Genomic DNA, 7,500 nt, shown 5'->3' on the forward strand with positions numbered 1-7,500 from the left:
CGAACGGCCGGCAAGGACGCCGGCGCCGCCGGCCGAATAGCACGCGCGCTTATGAGTGTAAACCGCCGCGGCAACAGACCGCCCGGCCGTGCTGTTGTAACATAGCGCGTGAACGAACGAAAAAAAAATTTATAGTAAACATTAAAATAAATTACACTACCGTAAACTAGACAAAAAATTACACATTTTTTCCCAATATGAAAATTTTCACAAACTTTTCAAAGTCCCATCGCATCGAGTAAACTTTTTTAATAACGCTTCCGCACGATTCTAAATGCTTAATCCATATGTGAAATCGTTCACTGATCACGAATATCGTATTTAAAAAAATTACAAAAATTTATTTTTCCAAATAATCAAAAAAAACCGAAAAATCACAAGAGTAAAGTACCATTATTTTAAACAATATGTCGTTCTAAATGCTTAATCCCTATGTAAAAAAGTTATCTAAGCAAGAATATGTAATTGAAAAAAATTAGAAAAATTTATTTTAGCCGTAAATCGAAAATAATGGGGACACCGGAGCTGTTCGAAGCGCCGAGACGCGCCGCGTACGGCCGAATATTTTCCAAGTCCCAACGTACCGATCAAGAGTAAAGTACCATTTTCCTACATTAGATTTCGTTCTAAATGCTTAATCCCTATGTAAAAACGTTAGTTAAGCAAGAATATCGTATTTTTAAAAAAATCTAATGATAGGATTTCCCAGAAAATTGAAAAAACCGTAAAATGTCAAGAGTAAAGTGCCATTTTCTGACATTAGATTTCGTTCTAAATGCTTAATCCCTATGTAGAAACGTTAGTTAAGCAAGAATATCGTATTTTTAAAAAAATCTAATGATAGGATTTTTCAGAAAATTGAAAAAACCGTAAAATGTCAAGAGTAAAGTGCCCTTATTTTAAACAATGTATCGTTCTAAATGCTTAATCCCTATGTAAAAAAGTTATTTTAGCAGGAATATGTTATTGAAAAAAATTAGAAAAATTTATTTTAGCCGTAAATCGAAAATAATGGGGACACCGGAGCTGTTCGAAGCGCCGAGCGCGCCGCGTACGCCCGAATATTTTCAAAGTCCCAACGTACCGATCAAGAGTAAAGTACCATTTTCCTACATTAGATTTCGTTCTAAATGCTTAATCCCTATGTAAAAACGTTAGTTAAGCAAGAATATCGTATTTTTAAAAAAATCTAATGATAGGATTTTCCAGAAAATTGAAAAAACCGAAAAATGTCAAGAGTAAAGTGCCATTTTCTGACATTAGATTTCGTTCTAAATGCTTAATCCCTATGTAGAAACGTTAGTTAAGCAAGAATATCGTATTCTTAAAAAAATCTAATGATAGGATTTTTCAGAAAATTGAAAAAACCGTAAAATGTCAAGAGTAAAGTGCCCTTATTTTAAACAATGTATCGTTCTAAATGCTTAATCCCTATGTAAAAAAGTTATTTAAGCAAGAATATGTTATTGAATAAAATGAGAAAAATTTATTTTAGCCGTAAATCGAAAATAATGGATCGAGCGAATCGGTCGATTGCGCCGAGACGCGCTATGATGCAACAGACGAGCGATTGGAACGCCCGAATATTTTCAAAGTCCCAACGTACCGATCAAGAGTAAAGTACCATTTTCCTACATTAGATTTCGTTCTAAATGCTTAATCCCTATGTAAAAACGTTAGTTAAGCAAGAATATCGTATTTTTAAAAAAATCTAATGATAGGATTTCCCAGAAAATTGAAAAAACCGAAAAATGTCAAGAGTAAAGTGCCATTTTCTGACATTAGATTTCGTTCTAAATGCTTAATCCCTATGTAGAAACGTTAGTTAAGCAAGAATATCGTATTTTTAAAAAAATCTAATGATAGGATTTTTCAGAAAATTGAAAAAACCGTAAAATGTCAAGAGTAAAGTGCCCTTATTTTAAACAATGTATCGTTCTAAATGCTTAATCCATATGTAAAAAAGTTATTTAAGCAGGAATATGTTATTGAATAAAATGAGAAAAATTTATTTTAGCCGTAAATCGAAAATAATGGATCGAGCGAATCGGTCGATTGCGCCGAGACGCGCTATGATGCAACAGACGAGCGATTGGAACGCCCGAATATTTTCAAAGTCCCAACGTACCGATCAAGAGTAAAGTACCATTTTCCTACATTAGATTTCGTTCTAAATGCTTAATCCCTATGTAAAAACGTTAGTTAAGCAAGAATATCGTATTTTTAAAAAAATCTAATGATAGGATTTCCCAGAAAATTGAAAAAACCGAAAAATGTCAAGAGTAAAGTGCCATTTTCTGACATTAGATTTCGTTCTAAATGCTTAATCCCTATGTAGAAACGTTAGTTAAGCAAGAATATCGTATTTTTAAAAAAATCTAATGATAGGATTTTTCAGAAAATTGAAAAAACCGTAAAATGTCAAGAGTAAAGTGCCCTTATTTTAAACAATGTATCGTTCTAAAGGCTTAATCCCTATGTAAAAAAGTTATTTAAGCAGGAATATGTTATTGAAAAAAATTAGAAAAATTTATTTTAGCCGTAAATCGAAAATAATGGATCGAGCGAATCGGTCGATTGCGCCGAGACGCGCTATGATGCAACAGACGAGCGATTGGAACGCCCGAATATTTTCAAAGTCCCAACGTACCGATCAAGAGTAAAGTACCATTTTCCTACATTAGATTTCGTTCTAAATGCTTAATCCCTATGTAAAAACGTTAGTTAAGCAAGAATATCGTATTTTTAAAAAAATCTAATGATAGGATTTCCCAGAAAATTGAAAAAACCGAAAAATGTCAAGAGTAAAGTGCCATTTTCTGACATTAGATTTCGTTCTAAATGTTTAATCCCTATGTAGAAACGTTAGTTAAGCAAGAATATCGTATTTTTAAAAAAATCTAATGATAGGATTTTTCAGAAAATTGAAAAAACCGTAAAATGTCAAGAGTAAAGTGCCCTTATTTTAAACAATGTATCGTTCTAAATGCTTAATCCATATGTAAAAAAGTTATTTAAGCAGGAATATGTTATTGAATAAAATGAGAAAAATTTATTTTAGCCGTAAATCGAAAATAATTGATCGAGCGAATCGGTCGATTGCGCCGAGACGCGCTATGATGCAACAGACGAGCGATTGGAACGCCCGAATATTTTCAAAGTCCCAACGTACCGATCAAGAGTAAAGTACCATTTTCCTACATTAGATTTCGTTCTAAATGCTTAATCCCTATGTAAAAACGTTAGTTAAGCAAGAATATCGTATTTTTAAAAAAATCTAATGATAGGATTTTCCAGAAAATTGGAAAAACCGAAAAATGTCAAGAGTAAAGTGCCATTTTCTGACATTAGATTTCGTTCTAAATGCTTAATCCCTATGTAGAAACGTTAGTTAAGCAAGAATATCGTATTTTTAAAAAAATCTAATGATAGGATTTCCCAGAAAATTGAAAAAACCGAAAAATGTCAAGAGTAAAGTGCCATTTTCTGACATTAGATTTCGTTCTAAATGCTTAATCCCTATGTAGAAACGTTAGTTAAGCAAGAATATCGTATTCTTAAAAAAAAATCTAATGATAGGATTTTTCAGAAAATTGAAAAAACCGTAAAATGTCAAGAGTAAAGTGCCCTTATTTTAAACAATGTATCGTTCTAAATGCTTAATCCCTATGTAAAAAAGTTATTTAAGCAAGAATATGTTATTGAATAAAATGAGAAAAATTTATTTTAGCCGTAAATCGAAAATAATGGATCGAGCGAATCGGTCGATTGCGCCGAGACGCGCTATGATGCAACAGACGAGCGATTGGAACGCCCGAATATTTTCAAAGTCCCAACGTACCGATCAAGAGTAAAGTACCATTTTCCTACATTAGATTTCGTTCTAAATGCTTAATCCCTATGTAAAAACGTTAGTTAAGCAAGAATATCGTATTTTTAAAAAAATCTAATGATAGGATTTCCCAGAAAATTGAAAAAACCGAAAAATGTCAAGAGTAAAGTGCCATTTTCTGACATTAGATTTCGTTCTAAATGCTTAATCCCTATGTAGAAACGTTAGTTAAGCAAGAATATCGTATTTTTAAAAAAATCTAATGATAGGATTTTTCAGAAAATTGAAAAAACCGTAAAATGTCAAGAGTAAAGTGCCCTTATTTTAAACAATGTATCGTTCTAAATGCTTAATCCATATGTAAAAAAGTTATTTAAGCAGGAATATGTTATTGAATAAAATGAGAAAAATTTATTTTAGCCGTAAATCGAAAATAATGGATCGAGCGAATCGGTCGATTGCGCCGAGACGCGCTATGATGCAACAGACGAGCGATTGGAACGCCCGAATATTTTCAAAGTCCCAACGTACCGATCAAGAGTAAAGTACCATTTTCCTACATTAGATTTCGTTCTAAATGCTTAATCCCTATGTAAAAACGTTAGTTAAGCAAGAATATCGTATTTTTAAAAAAATCTAATGATAGGATTTTCCAGAAAATTGAAAAAACCGAAAAATGTCAAGAGTAAAGTGCCATTTTCTGACATTAGATTTCGTTCTAAATGCTTAATCCCTATGTAGAAACGTTAGTTAAGCAAGAATATCGTATTTTTAAAAAAATCTAATGATAGGATTTTTCAGAAAATTGAAAAAACCGTAAAATGTCAAGAGTAAAGTGCCCTTATTTTAAACAATGTATCGTTCTAAATGCTTAATCCCTATGTAAAAAAGTTATTTTAGCAGGAATATGTTATTGAAAAAAATTAGAAAAATTTATTTTAGCCGTAAATCGAAAAAAAGACTGTTCGTTTCTCTGTCTCTCTCGCGCGATCGAACTATCGATGTTTCCCGACAAACTATTGGGAGTTTAATTAAACTTTATACATGAAATTACGCGTTCTGATCCCTGCTACACAGCCGTATACTTTTTATAATTTTGTGGAATCGGGAACCTTGAAATATTTAACATAACGCGGATCGTCTGTCTCTGTCTCTTTCTAGATCGGAAGAATCGATGTTTCCCGGCAAACTATTGGGAGTTTAATTAAACTTTATACATGAAATTACTCGTTTTGATCCCCGCTACACAGCCGTATACTTTTTATAATTTTGTGGAATCGGGAACCTTGAAATATTTAACATAACGCGGATCGTCTGTCTCTGTCTCTTTCTAGATCGGGAGAATCGATGTTTCCCGGCAAACTATTGGGAGATTAATTAAACTTTATACATGAAATTACTCGTTTTGATCCCCGCTACACAGCCGTATACTTTTTATAATTTTGTGGAATCGGGAACCTTGAAATATTTAACATAACGCGGATCGTCTGTCTCTGTCTCTTTCTAGATCGGAAGAATCGATGTTTCCCGGCAAACTATTGGGAGTTTAATTAAACTTTATACATGAAATTACTCGTTTTGATCCCCGCTACACAGCCGTATACTTTTTATAATTTTGTGGAATCGGGAACCTTGAAATATTTAACATAACGCGGATCGTCTGTCTCTGTCTCTTTCTAGATCGGAAGAATCGATATTTCCCGGCAAACTATTGGGAGTTTAATTAAACTTTATACATGAAATTACTCGTTTTGATCCCCGCTACACAGCCGTATACTTTTTATAATTTTGTGGAATCGGGAACCTTGAAATATTTAACATAACGCGGATCGTCTGTCTCTGTCTCTTTCTAGATCGGAAGAATCGATGTTTCCCGGCAAACTATTGGGAGTTTAATTAAACTTTATACATGAAATTACTCGTTTTGATCCCCGCTACACAGCCGTATACTTTTTATAATTTTGTGGAATCGGGAACCTTGCAATATTTAACATAACGCGGATCGACTATCTCTGTCTCTTTCTAGATCGGAATAATCGATGTTTCCCGGCAAACTATTGGGAGATTAATTAAACTTTATACATGAAATTACTCGTTTTGATCCCCGCTACACAGCCGTATACTTTTTATAATTTTGTGGAATCGGGAACCTTGAAATATTTAACATAACGCGGATCGTCTGTCTCTGTCTCTTTCTAGATCGGAATAATCGTTGTTTCCCGGCAAACTATTGGGAGATTAATTAAACAATATACATGAAATTACTCGTTTTGATCCCCGCTACACAGCCGTATACTTTTTATAATTTTGTGGAATCGGGAACCTTGAAATATTTAACATAACGCGGATCGTCTGTCTCTGTCTCTTTCTAGATCGGAAGAATCGATGTTTCCCGGCAAACTATTGGGAGTTTAATTAAACTTTATACATGAAATTACTCGTTTTGATCCCCGCTACACAGCCGTATACTTTTTATAATTTTGTGGAATCGGGAACCTTGAAATATTTAACATAACGCGGATCGTCTGTCTCTGTCTCTTTCTAGATCGGAATAATCGATGTTTCCCGGCAAACTATTGAGAGATTAATTAAACTTTATACATGAAATTACTCGTTTTGATCCCCGCTACACAGCCGTATACTTTTTATAATTTTGTGGAATCGGGAACCTTGAAATATTTAACATAACGCGGATCGTCTGTCTCTGTCTCTTTCTAGATCGGAAGAATCGATGTTTCCCGGCAAACTATTGGGAGTTTAATTAAACTTTATACATGAAATTACTCGTTTTGATCCCCGCTACACAGCCGTATACTTTTTATAATTTTGTGGAATCGGGAACCTTGCAATATTTAACATAACGCGGATCGACTATCTCTGTCTCTTTCTAGATCGGAATAATCGATGTTTCCCGGCAAACTATTGGGAGATTAATTAAACTTTATACATGAAATTACTCGTTTTGATCCCCGCTACACAGCCGTATACTTTTTATAATTTTGTGGAATCGGGAACCTTGAAATATTTAACATAACGCGGATCGACTGTCTCTGTCTCTTTCTAGATCGGAATAATCGATGTTTCCCGGCAAAGTAATGGGAGTTTAATTAAACTTTATGCATCAAATCATTCAGTTTGACTCCTGCAACACAACCAAACACTCTCTGTAATTTTCTGAACTGAAAAACCACTGAAATTGCGCTCGAAATGCGGAGCGACGGGTCGGCGCGTCTGCACTGTGCGACAGCTAGTCAAAACGTCCGAACAGCGTATTGTTTTCGATCTCTTGGTATAATATTCGTATTCCTTGCTGTGTATAGCTTCCGATCGATTATTGCAATGGTCAAAGTTCCAGCGGCGTAATGCTTTCCATAAGATTACATTAATATAACCAGCGGCATATTGCTTTCTATCTTGTAATGAAAATTTTATAACCAAGTACCAACGGCGTATTGCTTTCGTTCGGATAATGGAGATTTTACAACCAAGTACCAGCGGTTTCTGTCTTATAATTAAATTATTATAATAAAATAAAGTACCAGCGGCGTGTTACTTTCGTTCGGATAATGGAGATTTTACAACCAAGTATCAGCGGTTTCTGTCTTATAATTAAATTATTATAATAAAATAAAGTACCAGCGGCGTGTTACTTTCGTTCGGATAATGGA

This window comes from Megalopta genalis, unplaced genomic scaffold (genome assembly GCF_051020955.1).
Source record: "Megalopta genalis isolate 19385.01 unplaced genomic scaffold, iyMegGena1_principal scaffold0114, whole genome shotgun sequence".
NCBI lineage: Eukaryota > Metazoa > Arthropoda > Insecta > Hymenoptera > Halictidae > Megalopta > Megalopta genalis.